This window comes from Camelus bactrianus, chromosome 4, assembly GCF_048773025.1.
Source record: "Camelus bactrianus isolate YW-2024 breed Bactrian camel chromosome 4, ASM4877302v1, whole genome shotgun sequence".
Taxonomy (NCBI): domain Eukaryota; kingdom Metazoa; phylum Chordata; class Mammalia; order Artiodactyla; family Camelidae; genus Camelus; species Camelus bactrianus.
In genome coordinates this window covers 80,528,791-80,548,627 of record NC_133542.1, presented here as the reverse complement: position 1 = coordinate 80,548,627, position 19,837 = coordinate 80,528,791, and the positions used below count along the sequence as shown (strand labels likewise).

Below are 19,837 nucleotides of genomic sequence, written 5' to 3'. Positions count from 1 at the left end.
GAAATAGACACAAACTGTTTTCAGGACCTGAGCACACAATTTCCCTTTCAGGGTTTAGTGGGCTTCCATTTAATTCTATGAGAAATGTTTAAAACAACAGAACAACAGCTGAGATAGGGTTTAAAGTAACTTTTATATCTTAGTGAAAATAAAGCCAACTGATAGTTATCATTTTTACTTTATTTGATCTCACTATCTTAGTTTACCTCCCCAACCTCCTCCACAAAATGACGGTGAACATCCCCTCCTGGGTCAGAAGGCTAAGTAGAAAGTACCAATCACATGGAGGTGTGCTTTGTTGTTTTATTTTTCAAAACAAACAAGTTTCATTCATGTGATTTAATAATTAAGATCAGAAACAAAGTCTACTCAATAAATGGTAGACAACACAAGTCATCATAGCTGCTTATCAGGTTTGGCCCCACGTTACACACTTTTAAATGGACATGTGCCATGTGCTGTCTTAGGAAACGGTGAGTGGGGTCAGGGCCTCTGCTCTCACAGGGCACACAGCCTGGTGGGGGAGGCGGTGTTCAATCATTGCCTTTTATTTTAATGTAAGTACAAATTATGGGAAATGCTATTTAAAAAGAACAAAATGAGTCAATGAAAGTGAAAAATACCAGGACAGTATTTAGGCTGAAGGAAGACAGGGAATCTCTTTGAAGAGTTGACACTCCACTGAGAATCAAAGGACAACTCCAGTACTGCAGGTGAAGGGCAGGGACACACTGATAAAGGGCTGATGTCCAGAATATACCAAAATTTCTTTAAACTCAACAAGAAGGATGAATAACCTGATTAAAATATGAGCAAAATACCTGAACACAGACCTCATCAAAGAAGAAATCTACATGCCAAAGAAGTCTATGGAAAGATGCTCCACAGCATCTGTACTCAAGGGGATGCAGACTGAAACAGCGAGGTACCACTGCACACCTGTCAGAACTGCCAAAACGCAGAACACTGGCAGCACCGAAAGCTGGTGAGGATGTGGAGCATCAGGTATTCTCATGCATAGTTGTTGGGAATGTAAAATGGCCCAAATACTTAGGAAGACCGTCTGGCAAATTTTTACAAAACTAGATATTCTCCTACCATATGATCTGGCAACTGTGCTCCTTGGTGTTTACTCGACGAAATGGAAACTTGTGTCCACATACAAATCTGCATACAGATGTTAATAGCAGCTTTATTCATAATCACCAGAACTCAGAAACAACTATGCTGTTCTTCAGTAGGTGAATGGATAAATAAACTGTGGTCCAGCCAGAGAATGGACCATTATTTGGTGCTAAAATGAAATGAGTTTTCAAGGCATGGAAAGACATGGAAGAACCTTAAATGCATATTACTAAGGGAAAGAAGCCAATCTGGGAAGGTTGTGCAACTGTCTGATTCCAACTGTATGGTGTTCTGGGAAAGGGATAACCACAGAGACTAAAAGATCAGTGGCTGTCAGAGGCTAGAGGGGAAGGAGCAATGAATGAGGTGCAGCACGGAGCATTTTTAGGGTCACTAAGACAGACTACTCTGTATGATGCTGTGACGGTGGATACATGTCATTTTACATCTTTCCAAACCCACAGAGTGCACACCACCAAGTGTAAATCCTAGTGCCAATTATGGGCTCTGGGTGATGATGACGTGTCAGTGCAGGTTCACCCATTGTCGCAAATGCACGCTCTGGTGCAGGTGTCAATAGTGAGGAGGCTGTGGGGACAAACTGCTGTTCATACACCCAATCCAGCCCCAGCCACCGCTGTTAATAAAGCTCTGTGGGTGTGTGGACTGTCCGGCTGCTCTGGCGTCTGAACAGCAGAGCTGAGCAGCTGCACCAGAGATCAGGAGGTTTCCAGACCCTGAAATATTTACTCCCAAGCTCTTGACAGAAAAAAGTCTGCTGAGCCCTGTTCTAAACGAATCACAATTCACACTGATGAGACAGGACAGCAGGGCCCAAACTAGGCATGGTTAATTGGACTAAAGCGATGTTTTAGTTCCAACACCTTTCCTGAAGTCCTGTAGATCCAATGACAGACTGTAGCCAGGAAGCGTCTGCAGAAGGAGTCGGTAGCAACTCTTCCCGCCAGGCTCCATGATGCCGGGGGCCGCGCGCTGCACGGGGGCCACCCGCTTTAAGAAGGCGGACTTGCGGTGGCAGCCGATCAACTCATAGAGCTCGGAGAGGATGCTGCACTGCTGAATTCTCTCCTCGGAACGCTGAAGCACAGGGAGAAAAGCAACAAGAATCTGAACGAAACATGTAAGTGGAAAAAGACCCTTAAAAACTTTTCCCTTAAAACAAAGACCCAATGACACAGGAAGGAAGAGGAAGGCTGACTTCGTGCACTGAAGGGACCGGATGCAGAAATGCAGGGAAACAGCGCTGTTCAGACGGGCCCCATCTTCCCGCGTTCCGCCTGTCCTTTTACTAGAAAGGCCCGTATTCCCTGAAATAGAGGAATCTGCTACCTAAACATGGGACACAGAGAAGGGAAAAAGGAAAAGGAAGGGAAAGTAAAGGAACAACAGTTCATCTAGGCCCTAGTATTTGGGCGGGACTTTCACCAAACACACAACCTCTCAAAGCACAGAGCACACAGTGAGAGGCTGACAGTGTGACTGCGACTTCTGCTCCTTAAACACCAGCTACCTGCCAGCACACCCTGGGCCCCTTACTGAATCTTTTACAATCATTTCAGAAACTATTACTACCCCGGCTCACAGGCAAGGAAATCTGAAACTCGGGGAGGAATTATTATCATCCTGGACAAAGTCCCACAGCCCAGAAGTGTCAGAGCATCCGGCAGACCATGGACTAAAATGCTCCTCATCACCACGGGCCCTGAGCCTCAGGCTGAGGCCACGTCAGGTCTGCACGGACACAGAGCGATTCTGTGTGACCGGGAATGCTCCGATTCGAAGTGCCAGGCCAAGACCCTCAGGAACATATATAATGAAACCAAATCCCCAAACTCATTTCCAACCCACTGCCCTGTCCGTGAGGACTGCTCGGCACATCTGGCTTATCACCTGTGCACAGGCTGAGCAAGGGGCCCAGACAGTGATGTGACATCCCAGTGGAAGTGGCTCGGGGACCGCTTCATCACAGGACAGACTCTCCCGGCTTCCAACATTAACTCTCCATTCCATTTCCAATGGAAAGTAAGTTTAGACTTGTTTTCCTCTCCAGAATCAAAGAGAGTGGTAACATCAGCGGGAAACTCAAGACTGAGGAAGAGTCTCCTGGCCATTTGGAAGGATAGGCCGGGGAGGGAACCGAGACAGGGATCAGAAAGACCCGTGTTCCAGTCGAAAGTCTGCACGTCACTCGCTTTTACAGTTTCCTTTTTAATACAGGTGATAAAATCTAATTATGATTGTTGGAAAAACTAAATGAAATAACGTATGCCACTAGCATAGGTGTAAAATCCTCCATGAGTGTCCCAGAAATGGACGTGACCATGGTTAGATACTTTCTGCCAAGTCTTGGGTGCTAAGCTCACGTCAGCCAGCCAGAGATGTGCCAGAGAATGCCTCACCATCCAGCAGCCTTCTCCAACATTGAAACTCACAACGTCCGAAGAACATGCAGTGGTGGATGCTTTGGGGCACTCTGCAGGTAGCACTCCAGTGATGACTTTAAAAAGCTGAGGAGAATTTAGGGGACCATACAGTTCAAATACAGAAAACTCATTCCATGTCTACAAATATTCATCTCTAGCCATGATGATTCAGAGAGGAAATACATATTCAAACGTACATCATTTTCCCACATAAGTGCGTCAAAACAATTTGGAAAGAATGTCACTTTCTTCTCTAGATCACACAGCGGGGATTACAAGGTTTGTACTGACAGCACTACTTGTAAATCATCTGCAAACCTAACTAGGTTCACTATCAGTCATCATCATTCGAAGGGAAGGATGGAAAAGAACAAAGCCAAGCTAATACGCTCCAGTCTTTTGTTTGGTTACGATGTCACAGAGGAGACGGACAGCTCAACAAGGAACCACTCTGCCGTGATCACGGAGCCGGGGAGCGGGATTGGCGGCAAGATGTTTGACGCAGCCGCAGCTGCGACCGCGCTTCTAGGCAGGTATTCAAATGCGCCTCGACAAGGTGTCAAACGCTTGTGCCCACGTCCTCATCACCTGACATGTATTAACGAGAAATGGAAGCCTATAAACGGCCAATACCCTAGGTGGGAACACCGTCCAAAGAGCAAAGTCTTAGTTTGACAACTGGCCATCCGGTTCCCTGGGATTCATTCTTGGAGAACCTTAAAACCACTCCTCTGTCCTCAAGAAGTGCTGCCTACTTGTCCTATCTTTGGCTCAGGGATGGAGCACGTTCACGTGGACTTTAATGTCTGCACAGATTTGACTGTCTTTCTCCAGGTTCACTTGTCCATTCTGAAGAGGCCTGAGTTAAGTCCAAACTCCATAAGATCAATTCCCTCCAGTGACAACTCGAGTCTGCAATTACAAACCAACTGAACAGGACTGTCCTTAGCTAAAAATGTCACCCACCCTTCACTGTTTTCTTAATCTCCTCTCTTGGCTAATTGCAACAGACTAACACCACCCTCCACCAAGTTCCCCAACTATGTCAAATAGAAAGTAAGGTCCATACAAGAGGAGACAACTCCATAGTCACCTCTGAATTCTTAGCATATGTTAATGTCAATAAGTAGAACTATGATTATGGCTTCTTTCCTTTAAAACCTTTCTGGTTATTTAAATGAGACCATGGAAGGGAGGAGTTTGGGTTCAGTATCATGATCCAGTAGACTCTGGAGACATTTTTCGGAATGGCTGCCCACTGATTCATTCAAAACACAACTTCTCTTTCCGGGAGGAGCTGTGATTTTCTGCCAGGAGCTTGTTGTCACTCTCATGCCAGAACAGATTTAAACTAAATACATACGTTGGATATATTATTTTTCCCCGCTTCCAAAAAAATTAACTTTCCTTACTTCCTTGCCTTGAGGAATGCTTTTTTAATTTTCATTCTAATTCACCCTTTTATAAAGAAGGATTCTCAGGATGTGCTTGGCCTTACATAAGAACAGCCATCCAACTCCCAGTGTGAGAGGCCTGGGGCTTATCTCCTGACCTCCTGTCAAGGCAACTGAAACTCAGTTCAGGAGCCAACTGGCCCCCCATGGCTTCTAAGGCTCGCGTATCTACCAGAATCCCTGCTTTCTGGTTGACTTGGCTTCTGAGGATTTCCCCTCACTTTCTTCACAATTAGCTGTGCAGCTTGAAAGATGAGGAAGGAAGGTCTTATTTCTTAATCAGCATTTTAAGGAACTTATATAATGAAGGTTTTCAAGAGTTTCTAGAACCCTCCATTGCCGAGACAGAAAACACACTAGATATATTCTAAATCTAGCTATTATGTGCATTTTTTATTTGCTTTTGTTTTCTTAACTGCTAACAGACATTTTTTAATTAAAAAATAAAATAAGGCCCCAAATACGATAGAACATTGAAGAGGAAACAAAATTAAAGGGCAAAGACAGAAAAATGATAAGTACTCTACAAAGTTAATAGAAAACATACACTATGGATCAGATCAGCAATTCTCAGTAACAACTAATTGAAACCTGACTATGAGGTAAAATGTCTCTCCTGTCAGGAGACGGCCAACAGAAAGCAGAATTAAATCAACAAACTAAAATTCTAAGTCTGGCGAAGTAGAGAATTCTACCAGCTAAATGTGTTTACTTCTGGAAGAGAGGGAGACTCATAAGATCTTTTCTGTGGAGCCTGAGCCCAGGTGAGGACGGTGAAGTGAGCTCTGTAAGTACCCAATTAGCAAAGTGAGTGATGAATAAAGAGACGTGAGCTTTGATGACACAGATGATACTACTATTCACTTGTCCTGTAAGTATGTCTTCACGTTCAATGACCAATACCTCGGCGTCCTCAGGGATTGAGATTATAGGAAAATGCACAGCCCGGGCCTAGACCTCCTCTGTGATTGTGGCACTGCACTTAGATGTTCCAAGAGCACCTCCAACTCCACCTGCAAAGAGCTGACTTCATGGTGCTCCTCCCATAGCCGTCCTGCCCAGGGCCCCTTGTTGGGGTCCAGGTCTGTCTGCCTCTCCCAGATCAGTCCCATCACTCACAGATGTGACTGGACCCCTCCTTCAGGGCCCAATTTCCTCAGTCAACGAGTCGCACCACCCACACCTCACCTACCAGGTTCTCACTGGCACTCCCTCAGCACTGACTCTGTGATGGGGACCACACTGCACACTATGAACACGTTATCTCACTGGATCTCCACAGCAGTCCTGGGAAGTCGGTATATCACTGCTTCAATTAATAAGATAAATTGTTTCACTTCCTTGAGTGTGTCATCCAAAGTGACACGGCTACTGAGACACAAACATGGGACTGAAAATCACTTGAAAATTGAACACTGCTACACCTCAAAAACACCCTACTCTGACTTATCACATCACCTCCTGCCGAGCCTTCTAAATGTTTCTAAGCATTCTACAAGACAAAAGTGATCTACGAGAGCACCCTTCTCCCCTACTTAAAATCTGACAATGACGTTCCACTTCCCTTAGGAGAAAGCCCCACCGGGCCTGAGCAAAGCCCAATGGCCCGGCATCCGCGTTCCCTGCGTGGCCGCGCCGCCTCACCCACCACACAGCGCTACACGTGCCGTGTCCAGGACAGGGATGCTGACTCCCTACAACCCGGGGATCGTCTCAATCGAACAATGACCACCCTCTTCAGTGGTCACCCTATTCATTGCTGACTCTCAGAAAAATATTTTCTCAGGGTGAATCAATATCTTTTTCCTTACAAATTCCCATCATTGATAATGAGCTCCCCCCAAAAGAGAGAAGACCCAATCCTCAGTCTCCTTATCTGCAATGTATGAATAACAAGGAAATATGAGAGGTTTTAAGCAAAATAATATTGATATGAAGCTGAGGGACAATTCCCAACATACAGTAAGCACTCAATATGTGCTTACTTAATATTAATAAAATAGATTCCATTCCAGCAACCTTAAATCAATGTTTTATGGCTTTGTCCAAAAGACTACTGACAAACTATTGGACGAACCCCATTGAGCAGATCCGCCCAAGCGTACTGGGATAGGTAAGCCTTGACTCCAGTTACAGCTGCAGCCAACCAGCACTATGGGGCAGGGGCAGTTTGCTCAAACTCTTACATGTTGTTTGAGCATTTAGTTGTAGTTATTGAATAAAGACAGGTATTATATAGTCAAAGCTCCTGAAACATAAATCTTCAAAGATTGATTCAAATTAGGTTTCAAGTACAACACTCTCACTAGAAATTATTTGAAAATTATAGTCTTAGCTCCTCTGCACATCAAAAGGTCATGTTCTTAATGTATCTGACTATATACACTGAGAGGATTGTTTAAAAGAAATTAAGATGAAGCCATAATGAATAAGCTTTCATTATAATCTGCACAAAGCCCCACCCAAGGGTCTCACTTCTCACTTCCACATAGGTGTTCAGGTAGCTTAACCTGGGACTTGGTTTCTTATGACACGGGGGTAGGAAGAATTGTGGATAGATTTATGTAGCAAATATAAATCTAGGGTATTTGCTGTGTAGGAATCCTAGAAATAAATAAATTGATATATAGTCCCACCCTTAGGAAGCTCAGCCTTTCAAATTACAACAGCATTAAAAATGAAATGAGAGATACATTTAACAAAATTTTACAAAATTTGCACATTGAACATTTGAAGTATCACCAAAAAAAAATTAAAAGATCTACATATATGGAAGGCATCCCATGTTCATGGAATGGTAGACAATATTGTTAAAAATGTTAAGACTCCCGAAAGTGATCTACAAATTTAATGGAGTCCCTATCAAAATTCCAGCTGACTTCTTTGCAAAAATTGAAAAACTGATGCCAAAATTCATATGGAAGTGCAAGGGGCCCAGGTCAGCCAAAACAATCTTGAAAAAGAAGAGCAAATTTGGAGGACTCACTCAAAGGTTACTACAAATCTATAGTACTCAAGTCATTATGGTACTGGCATAAGTTTGAATGCAAAAATCTATGAGACACAATAAAAAATCCAGGGGGGAAACTTACATATACAGTCATTTTTCCAGAAATGTGCCAACAACACTCCATTGAAAGAATAGTCTATTCAACAAATGGTGCAGAGACACCTGGGTATCTGAAGGCAAAAGAATGATTCTGGAATCTGGACCCCCGTATTTTATATAACAAATAAAATATTAATTCAAAATGGATCACAGACAGAAATGTAAAAACTAAATGTATAAATTTTCTAAAAGAAAACATAGTTTAAATCTTTGTGGTCCTAGGATAGGCTATGGCTTCCTAGATACAATACCAAGAGCACAAGTGAAAAACAAGAAAGATAAAATGGACTTCATCAAAATTAAAACCATTTGTTACAAAGGACATCATCAAGAAAGTGAAATGAAAGGGGAAGGTGGTAGCTCAAGTGATAGAGTGCGTGCTTAGCAAGAAAAATAAAATGAATAAATCTAATTACCTCCCCTAGAAAGAAATTGTTTTAATGTTTAAAAAAAGTAAAGTGAAACGACAATCTGCTGAATAGGAGAAAAATTTTGCAAAGCATATATCTAATAAGAGACTAGTATCCAGGATATAAAACAAATGCTTACAACTGACCAATACAAAGAAAATCGACCCAATTTTTAAATATGCCAAGTATTTAAATAGATACACAATTGGCCAATAAGCATATGAAAAGATGCTCAGCATCACTTGCGAAATCAAAATCAAAATGATATCTGATTTTACACTCACTAGGATGGTTATAATCAAAACATGGACAATAACAAGTGTCGGTCAGGAGGCAGAGAAATGGGAACCCTCAATATGCAGCCGTTGGAAAGGAGCAATGGTGCAGCTTCTTTGGAAAAGCCTGGTGTTTCCTAAAAAGGTTAGAAATATATGGCTCAGCAATTCTACTCCTACATATAGGGTCATCCCTCAGTATCCTCGGGGGGTTCGTTTCAGGAACCCCCCACCCTGGATACCATAATCCAAGGATGTTCGAGTCCCTTTACAACCAGCCATCTGGATCCATGAAGTGGAAACTACAGTTATGGTGGGCCAACTGTACAGCCAACAGAATGAAAACATATTCTCACAAAAACTTGCACATCAATATTCATGGCAGTATCATTCAGAGTAGCCAAAGTTTACAAACAATATCCATCCATCAATGAATGGATAAACAAAATTACCAAGAATAGGCCTACAAATTTTTGGTCATTGAATCTTTGACAAAGGAGGTGAGAACATACAATGGAGTAAAGACAGCCTCTTCAGCAAATGATGTAGGGAAAACTGGACAGCTGCATGTAAATGAATGAAGTTAGACTACTCCCTCACAGCATACACAAAAATGAATTCAAAATGGCTTAAAGACTTAAACATGTAGTCAAGACACTATAAACTTCTTAGAAGAAATCATAGGCAAAACATCTGACATCCATCTCAACAATGTTTTCCTAGAGCAGTCTACTCAAGCAATAGAAATACAAGCAAAAATATACAAGTGGGATTTAATTAAACTTGCAAGCTTTAGCACAGAAAAGGAAACAATAAGCAAAACATAAACACAATCTATGGAATGGTAGAAAATATTTGCAATAAATGAGACTGACAAGGGCTTAATTCCCAGAATATGTAAACAGCTTTTACACTTCATAAGAAAGAAAAACAAACAATTCAATCCAAAAATGGTCAGAAGTCCTAAAGAAACTTTTCTCCAATGAAGACATACAATTGACCAATAGGCACATGAAAAAATGCTCAATATCATTATCAGAGAAATGCAAATCAAAACTGTAATCAAGTATCAACTCTCACCAGTCAGAATAGCCATCATTCAGAAGTTCACAGACAGTAAATGCTGGAGAGGCTGCGGGAATTTGGAACCCTTCTACAGTGTGGTGGTAATGAAGTTTGTTGGAGCCATTGTGGAAAACAGTATAGAGGTTCCTCAAAAGACTAAAAATTGACCTCTCATATGACCCAGCAATCCCACTCCTGGGCGTATATCCAGAAGGATCCATAATTCAAAAAGACACCTACACCCCAGCATTCAGAGCAGCACTATTTACAATAGCAAGACAAGGAAACAACCTAAATGTCCACTGACAGATGACTGGATAAAGAGTTTGTAGTTTATTTGTACAATAGATTACTATTCACCCATAAAAAAATAATAAAATAATGCCATTTGCAGCAACATGAATGGACCTGGAGAATGTCATTCTAAGTGAAGTAAGCCCGAAAGAGAAAGAAAAATACCATATGAGATCGCTCACATGTGGAATCTAAAACAAACAAACAAACAAAAAAACAAAAAACAAAAAATAAAGCAAAGAAACAAAAAGATAAACTTATCTACAGAACAGAAACAGACACAGAGACATAGAAACCAAACTCTGGTTACCAGAGAGGAGAGGGTGTGGGAAGGAATATATTGGGAGTTCAAGATTTGCAGATACAGAGTATGTATAGAATAAACAGCAAGATTATACTGTATAGCACAGGAGAATATATTTATTATCTTATAGTAACTTATGTTTAAAAAGAATATGAAAATGTATACAGGTATGTTCTCTTTTAACTGAAGTGTTGTGCTGTACAAAAGAAACTGACACATTATAAACTGACTAGACTTCAATGAAAATGTTTTTAAATAGACCAAAAACGAAAAAAAAGAAAAAGGATATTATCAAACTAAAAGAATAAAGTACTGATTCAGGCTACAACATGGATGAACCTTCAAACTTTATGCTAAAATATGCCAGACACAAAAGGCCAAATAGTGCCCTTTAAGGTGAACTGTATCTGAGTGTTTATTGTACTATTCCTGTAAATTTTCCGGAGGTTTGAAGTCTATCAATATCAAAAAAAAGTTTTATTCATTAAAATCATAAAACGCTTCCTCACAGGAGGGCTTTAATTATTAAATGCAAAAATGCATGGAAAGCTCTTGAAACAACACTTTGCACGTCCACACACAGTCACTGCTTTCACTGCCACTCAGAGGTTGGTACCAGCGCTGATGAGAGCTACCTCCACTCGCTCTCCTGCATACAGGAGTGAGGGCCTGAGCTCTGACAGGCAGGGTGAGCGTGAACCTGGGTCAGACACAGCCACATCCCAGACTCTGCGTTACCCAACTTTCTTATACAAACTGCAACATATAATGTAAACACGCTACAGGGATGTATCTTACAACGCAGGGAATACAGCCAATGTTTTACAGTAACTATAAATGGAGCATCTATTGTACACCTGAAATATATCATATTTTAAATCAGCTATATCTTTGTAAAAAATTAAAAAATAATTTAAAAATGTTATCACTTTAATATTCAATTCAGTTTTTAAGTAACTACTAAACAGCTTAGAATGTATAAAAGCATTTAAGTGTGCTGTTTGTTTACATACTTATTTACTTTTAGCCTCCTGCTAAAAGAGAAATTAAACAATTTTTTTAAACACAGCTTAACAACCATAACAACAAAAAGGCAAAACTGAGAGTGAAGAGAAAATGGAGATTCAATACTTAAATGAAACCAGTGGGAGGTAAAGTCATAAAAATGGATTCCATGAAGTCAGGGCAAGTGTTAAAGGCCGACTAGAAATTCAGGTGTAAGATTCTTGACAGATAAAGCAAAAAGAAAAAGATGATGGGGAGGGCGGTACAGCGTGTGCTTAGCGTGCACAGGGTCCTGGGTTCGAACACCAGGGCCTCCACTAACAGATAAATACACCTAATTACCTACCCCCCCAAAGAGCCCCAAAGAAAAGAAAAAGAGAAATTTCTTTCCCAAAGAATCCTGATATTAAATTTGGATTAAATACTTAAAAAAAAAAAAAAGAAAAACAGAAAAGATGAGTGACACTGTGAAGGAAAAGCCCAGCTGGGCTAACAAGCTAAGTCACAAATCTAAGTGTGATAAGTGTCCGTTTACTGATCTAAGTTTTGCTGGGCTAACTCGAAAATCCGATGTCAACAATTGTCAGTAATGTGATCTGTTCCAAATTGATAAGCTTCAGTGTACTGATTCCTTGCTTTTTGTTGTTGGAGCCTTATTGGCTAATAGCCCCATACTTGTAATTAAACCTATAAAACCTCACGTGCAGGTCTTGGAGGTGCTCAGAGCTTCGGAACAGAAGCCCCTCTGAGCCCGCCGGGGTAATAAATCTCAGTACTCCAACCCTCTGTGTGGTGCTTGTTTCTTGGCTGGCCTGTTGTTTCCATAACAACACAAGCGACGATGCCCTTGAGATAGTTCTGCAGTGGCTGCTGGCAGGTCCCCAGGTCTCACGTGGGAAAATCTGAAACATCCTTCTCACCACTCAGAGTCATCATAAGTCCACACCTCACCTCCCGCTGTTAAATGCAGGAGCACAGGCAGGGCCCGGCCTTTGTTCTCTCTGTGTCATCACAGTGAGATAGGATGGAAGGGGGCAGAGCACATTCATTCAAGGAAGGCCACAACAATTAACATCATAATGCTGAAGGATTCAACCCCCAATAGGCCTTGAGGCACAGGATGAAGAGATTTAACTTCTAGCAGATCTTGAGCTTCATTATGCACCCACTGTAATAGTAACATGGTGAATAACATGCCCCAGGCACCATGGCAGTCCCAAGGCTAGCCACAAAAGGTCAAAGGGTGGGAAATGGTCAACTCTCTGGGAATACAAGCCCCTTGCCCTAAGGCTGATCCTTCTACTTATTAGCATATGAAACCACCAAGCCCAAGAAAAAAGAGCAACACAACACCACCTCTGGGTCACCACTCTCTCTCCCTCTTCAGAGAAGGCCCACACTATGTGGAGTGTGTACCTACTTTTAATCTGAGCATCAAACCCCCACAACTCGTGAAGTTTCTCTTGCCTTTCAATGTATCTCTCTGAATAAATATACCTTTATTCAACACTGGCTTGCTCTTGAATTCTTTACTGCATGAAGCCAAGGAACAAAATCTGGTGGGGCACATCCCAGGGGCTCATCCAAAGCCTGAGACACAGCCCTTCTCATGCGTCACGTTTTTTTTTTTTTCTTGTATCAACAGGACTTGGTTGTGAAGGGAGCTCTGAGGCCCCAGCTAAGGGACAGAAGCAGCCCCCAGGGCTCGAATTGACGGGCAGCCTCTTCCCCAGCTGGGGCCCTGGGGTCTGCCCAGTTCTCTGTGTTTCCCTGTTGTGCTGACTCCCCAGGCAGACAGCGTTCTCCCTAGGCCTGTCCCCACAAAACCCTTCTCTCCAAAATACAAGCACATAATGTCACAGTCCTCTTGTTCAACCAGGAAATGTTCAACCCACTGTTTCCCTCCCCAGTAAAGTACCTAACTGTCCTCCCTCCCATCCCACCACTTCTTTCTTTGTGACAACTCTGCACTCCCCACCCACCATCCTGAACTCAGGTGCCTTGCTGGCTGGGACCGAGATGTTTCAGTCTCACACATCCTGCGTCCATTCACTTTCCCCTTGTTACCTTATAAAAGCCTTTCCTGAGTCACCCACGAATCTGATACTGAACATCACAAAGTGCTGAGTTTGCAGTCACTGTGTGCATACCTCCCAGGTTTTGACTAGGTTTCCTTCACAAGATCTTCATTAAGGAGCTGCATCAAGAAGTTTAAAGAGTCTTTTCTTACATCTGAGTGGAGTAGCCTGCAAAAAATTTAAATGGCTTTGAAGAGAGGTTTAACCAGGGACAGAGGGTTCGCAGGCCCTATTCAATTGTGTCATGAGGCAAAATGTTCTTCGAAGGCTCAGAGTGGCTTCTGAACGTGGAGTCAGCAAGGAGGAGGTGACAGGCAGTGAGTAGGGTGGGTGACACTGGGTGCGCTTCACCAGCTGGGGAAGAATTGGATTTTGTTCTAGTTTTCCAAACAATTTCTTACTACCTTTTTCACCTATTGTCACATACCTTTTCCTACGAATTAAGAATATCAATGTCAGTCATTTGGGCCACTTGGGAGAAGCAACACGATGCCATTCACAGGGCTGGGACATGACAGCCACACCAGTCTAGGTTGCTAGACCAGTGGGGGAATTTCCAAGGTGATCACGGGCATGCAGCAAACTCCCCAGCTTCAATGACCTCATCTCAAAGGTGGGGCCAATAAAACTACCAAGAAAAGTGCGTGATGATTATTGCCGACAACTGTTTACTAGGTAAGTGTCCGTGACAGCTGCAGCTTAATGGGGAATGAGTATGATAACAAGGCCCTGTCTACCTGGCCACACGCTCCCTGCCTTCCTGCCTTGGTGCAGCAGCAGAGATTGTTTAGCCGATATGAACGTCCCCAGAGCAGCACTGATGGGAAAGCTCGCAGCTCTGCATTGCGAGGTGTGTTCCTTTCCTTCTCAGAGCTGATCACAGTTTGCTGTCATCTGTTTTTATGTTTATCCCTTTTATAACTGCCTCCCCCGGGAGTTTTTGCTCAAGCAGCGCAGGGCCAGTGTGTCTTGCGGCCTGCCAGATATTCTGGGCTGGGAAACAGCCGACCCCACATCTGGCTCTGGTGCTGAACGGAGAGGGCAGAAGGCCCTGGGGCACATGCTGAACCGAGGCCACTACACCCAAAATTATAATCTGACTTTGGGCAAATTACAGTCTTCTTTACCCTGAGATTCCTCATCTGTCCATGAAAATAAATGTCCATGGCACACAGAGTTACAAGGATTAAAGGAAATCACCAAATTCATAACCTAGCCAAGGGGCTACCAGTGCATCCTCAACAGACAAATGCTGCCTTTACGGCTCTGACACACGCGAAGCGGGGCGGCCGCACACAGTGAACACTGCTAAATGCCAGTGTGTTAAGTGCTTCATGTGTGCTACAATACTCTTCAGAACTTACAACAATCCCAGGAAGAAACGAATAATATCATGCCCATTTCACAGATTCACCAACAGGTTAAGAGAGGTTACATTCTATTCCAAGGCCTTATGGTGAGGAAATGGCGATTTGAACCGGATTCTGGGCCCAGGCCTTGTCTCCAACTCTCTCCCAGCCACCTGATCACTTGCCTATGAATTCCACCTGTCCAATACCTAAGTGTGCAGTCGGCCAGCTCTTAAATGCAATGTGTGCCACCGTTTGTCAATGTTGGTTAATTACCATAAACTGTTCTCAGAAACCACTACAGAAAAGAATGGTGGACTTAAGGAATTCTGCATTGCCTTCTCCTGTAATGTGCAGAAACACTTCCCTACACCACCAAATCCAAATGTATGCTTCCTCCATGTTTATGTTTGCACACGGCTTATTAAAGTAGAAGGTACCTGCAGTAATTCCATCTCGGCTACTTTCCAAGGTTGCAGATTATCCATAATCAGTCCATGAACGAAAATACTACAATTTGAATGAAAATACTGCAACCATGTCAGTAAACAAAGAATGCTGAAACCAAGTCATTAGCGGCTGCTGCCACACCCCAGCGAGGAAAGGCCTGCAGCCCAGCTGCTGCAGCAACTCACAATGGTGCCCTCTGAGCAGACTCACAATAAGAAAGGACAGGATACTGGCCCTAGATAGCTAGGTGCTTGTCTAAAGAATGAATTCAGTGAGTCCAAAATATTTTCTTCCTCCCATATATAGAAAAGCACTAAATTCTTGAACTTGAGATACCTGGCTTTCTTTAGATAACAAGCAATCTTTTATTGTTCCAACAACCTTGTCTTTGTTGTAAAGCTCCTATATATCCTAGCTCATCCCAAACCTCTTGGGAGCAGTCCCTCTGAGAGATATGAGAGGCTGTCATCCCGGCTCGAGTCCTCCCGCAAATAAAACATAACTCTTAAATTTTAGGTGGCACATGTATTTCAGTCAACAGTTTTGGACACCATGAAGGGACCCAGAGCAGACTTTCTCCACCTGAACTCTCCGAGTAACTGGGGCCTTTGTACCAGCAGTGGCCCTTTGTGACCATCCGCCTCCTCGGGGAGTCCAGATGAATTTGGGTGAGTCTCTCCTGGTTCTCGGATCTCATATATTGGTTGATAATCCTGAGTTTTATTTGGCGGTGTTTCCAGGTACCTGGCCCTCCAGTTGAAGGAGACTGGGGGGAATTACCCACCCAGTGGAGACATACTGGGTGGGACCTCGTTGAAAGGTAACGGGAAATACCCACATTGAAGAGACGTCAGAAGTGGGCTGGTGGAAACCTATTAGGAAAATACTCACCCAGTGGAGACGTCCTGAGTGGGTCCAAGTTGAAAACACTGGGTTCAGGGCTGAGTGGTTAGGTAAGAGGCTGGTCTAATGTTTTCCTCAATTTGGTTACATCCATTGAATTTTTCAGGATAAATGTAAAACTCTTATGAGGAACCTTTCAACTCCAAAAATGGGACCATCCTCCTGGCTGGTAACAGCTTTCTCGGGTGACAGAGAATCTTGCAGTAGTGGTAGAGACAAAGACTTCATGCCATAGAGTTGTCCCTGCGGGAAATCTTACTAGAAAATTTATTCTGAGAACCCGACCTTACAATGGGGAATAGAACTTTCAAAAAAAATAAAAAAAAAAGAAAAGAAAAGAAAAGAAAAGAAAAAGAAATGACAGATTGCCAGCCTCCAATTAATACCCCAGCCATGTTTATGTACCTACAAAACTTACAACATTAATTGGGAATTAGAAAAGAAAATCTCAATCTGAAAGTAAATAATCAGGCCTGATAGAAACATTTTTTGGAATTCTGAACTTATAAAAACAAAATCCACTTTAGGGGGAACTTGGATTTCTCTTCCTGTGTCCTTGAAATGTAAACGTTTTATCTTTCTCTGGGTCTTTTAAGTGTGTTTATGTATGTATATGTATGTTTACTTTCTTTTTAAAGGAAACCTTGGACTCTGCCATAGAAAAGGTACAAGTATTGCGTACATATGGTGGCCACGTAAATAAATTGGATTCTAAGCAATTCTTTGTTTGTACCAATTTTCAGATATTTTGCCATCTTAAACTGTGTTGCATCAGCCTGGACCACAAAGGCCTGTAGCTTTTGGAGAGTAAAGCTTTGAATTTTATTTAGGCAACACCCCCACTCTCATGTGGAAAAGCCTCTTCATCTTATTGGTTTAAAATCACTATATATATATATATATATATAAATTGATGGCCATATGATGGATCCTTTAATTTGGAAAAACTTTTAAATTTGTGAAAGTTGAAAGAGATCTCATTATAAACAGCTGTTTAATTGGTACCTATTAAAATCAAGTTTAAAGATAGAAAAATATATCTAATTGTTAACCTAAGAACTTAGTTAAAAAATAAAACTGTTTTGAAAAGCTACATTTGTGTTTTTCCTTTCCAATAAATGGTTCTAGAGATGTTAATAAAAACTTAGAATAATTATTGGTAATTAAGTTGAATAACTGGAAAAAGGATTGTAAAAATGTCGGAAAAAAAAAGATAAGGGCTTATCCCAAATGGATAAATATTTTTATATGGTTATTTTGAATGAGATAAATAAAATGGACATTTTTGGAATAGATACAAGGTTTTGATACTACACTAGTAAAGTTAAAAAAAAAGGGCCAAAGAGATCACCTACTGTCCCCCAACATTAAAGTTCAAACAAGTCCATTTTATTTGCCACAGTTTAAAATATATGTATATATAGACTGATATACTTGATTAATAATTGGGACAACAGACCAATTAATCAAATTAAAAATTGAGTAGGACCTAAGCACTTTGGCTGAAACTTGGGCATCCTAGAGACTTTTCTATAAAATTAGATACAATGAACAACAACAACAAAAAAGTTTCTGGCAATCCTTCTAGAAATAAAAATTATTGATTAAACCTAATAAATATAAAAATTAAAGGTATAAGATTTAAAAAATTTGAGATAAATGTTTATAAAATTGGTATATTTAAATGGTCTTTATATAAAACTTTTGCTTAATTATGTTGTGGGATTGATCTGTTTCAATGGAAAAACGCTTCCCCTTCTTGGTATTATAAGGCTGGGCACATATCTGTCCCTCAGAAAATATTAACTGAACAAAGTAAAGGAAACCAATAGAGTTACATGAGCCATCCAATATAACGTAGAACTAAAAACTAATATACAGTGGCTAATAAAAAAATATAATAAGAGGTTTACCCTGGGTTTAACTTATAACTCAAGGAAAAGAGACATCACTAAATACCTTATGCAAGCTTTGGAAGTCATGATAAAGTAAACCTTAAAGTTTTAAAACATTGAATTCTTTGTTTACAGCTCTCCTGATTGATAAAAAAAATGCCAATTAAGGAGATACAATTGGGTCTGGGTGACAGAGCAGTTCTCTGGGGAACTGGAAGCGTGTGTCTTTGTCTTGCAGACCAGAAATGTAAATATACAGAAACAGTGACCTAGGACTGAGCCTAATTAGCTCAATGAGATAAAACTTAGGGCCAAGAAATTTTTGGCATTTTAGAACTCAGAACTCTGACGGGTCCTTCAGACTTTGTCAAGAAATCTTAAATATCTGTTTCATAAATAGTAAGCCTTAGTGATTTGAGCAAGCAAATTCAGCCTACTAGAACTATTATTATACCTATCTTATAAGTAACTTTTAAAGTGAAGCTATGAGATCTCTAGCTTTTGTCTGTTTATAAACCTGCGTACACATTACAGATGTGAGATATTTATACAGCTAAAAAAAAAAATCAAAGTCAAAGAGCTCTGCTTAATTGACGTAAAAAATAAGAGCTTACAAATTAAGTATTTTTAAAATAAAAACTGAACAAATTGACTTTCAGCATCACGTGAACTGGAAAAATTCAATATTAAGATAATATTTGATATTGTTTAGTTTAAGTATGTTCTAATTAATATAGACATCTTTAAAGTCATCAATATTAAGTATAATACCTTTACTGTACCTAGGTTTAATGAAAGTCAAATAAGATATTGTTATATCTGATGAATATTTGTCAAGAAAAAAATAACAGTAATGTGGTGTGGTAAAATTTTAAGTAAATTAAATGCAAATGAGATGAGAGCTTTGGGTAAATTTTTAAAATATATTTTTAAAATGTATGCTTATCATAATCTCTAAATGTTTGGTATCTTTAAATTCTAGAGTTGTGCTAAATTAAGTTAAATGATAGGATTTTATTTAATAGCTATGCCATTTTCAGATAAAATAAGATTGAAATATGAATTACTTAACATTTAACTTACTCTTACAGAGAAACTAAAGGCGTATAGATATATTAATAAATGGTTGGTGCCACCCTGAAATAGACTCTATTTTTAAGGGAATGATCTCAGTATCCTAGGAAAGTAAGATAAATGTGTAAAGGAAGATATAAGAATGGAATTATATTTTGTTAATGAAAAATAGTGAGTTTGTCCTGAAGCTGGTTATTTCTGAATGGAAGAGAAAATAAGGGACACACTAATATGAGAATAGAAAGCTGTGGAAGGCTTGTGGAAGAGGTACCCTAAGGAAAGAGTTTCGTACGTTGTCGGAATTGGCTAAATTTAGAATCAACTTGGGCAAAGTAAATGAATCTTAGAAGTAAGTTGGTACAAGACTAGATTTGGTTTTCTCGCTGTTAAGAGGAAACATGTTTTTTGAAATGTTAATCCACCTTCAGCAACAGATTGTAAACCTTCTTATACCACTTAACTGATCTGTTCTGCCTTTACCTTTGACGTATTTCCTTGTAAATGAATAAGTACTGCTTTACAGTGACCTATATGTTTATCTGACCAAGTGTTCTGAAATCTTTTAAAAAGATCCCCAGATATCAATTTCTAATTAAAGTTCTT

At 40.8% G+C, this 19,837-nt stretch overlaps 1 protein-coding gene across 28 annotated transcripts in view; it reads right to left on the bottom strand.

Annotated features, from left to right (window-relative positions):
* Nucleotides 1-283: 283 nt before the first annotated feature.
* Nucleotides 284-19,837, bottom strand: part of LOC141577532 (uncharacterized) — a 137,951-nt gene continuing 118,397 nt past the window's right edge. For all 28 annotated transcript variants that reach the window (XM_074362898.1, XM_074362891.1, XM_074362899.1 and 25 more), the window contains one exon: nt 284-2,223. The gene's annotated coding sequence lies outside the window, so the exon portion shown is untranslated. The remainder of the gene's footprint in view (nt 2,224-19,837) is intronic.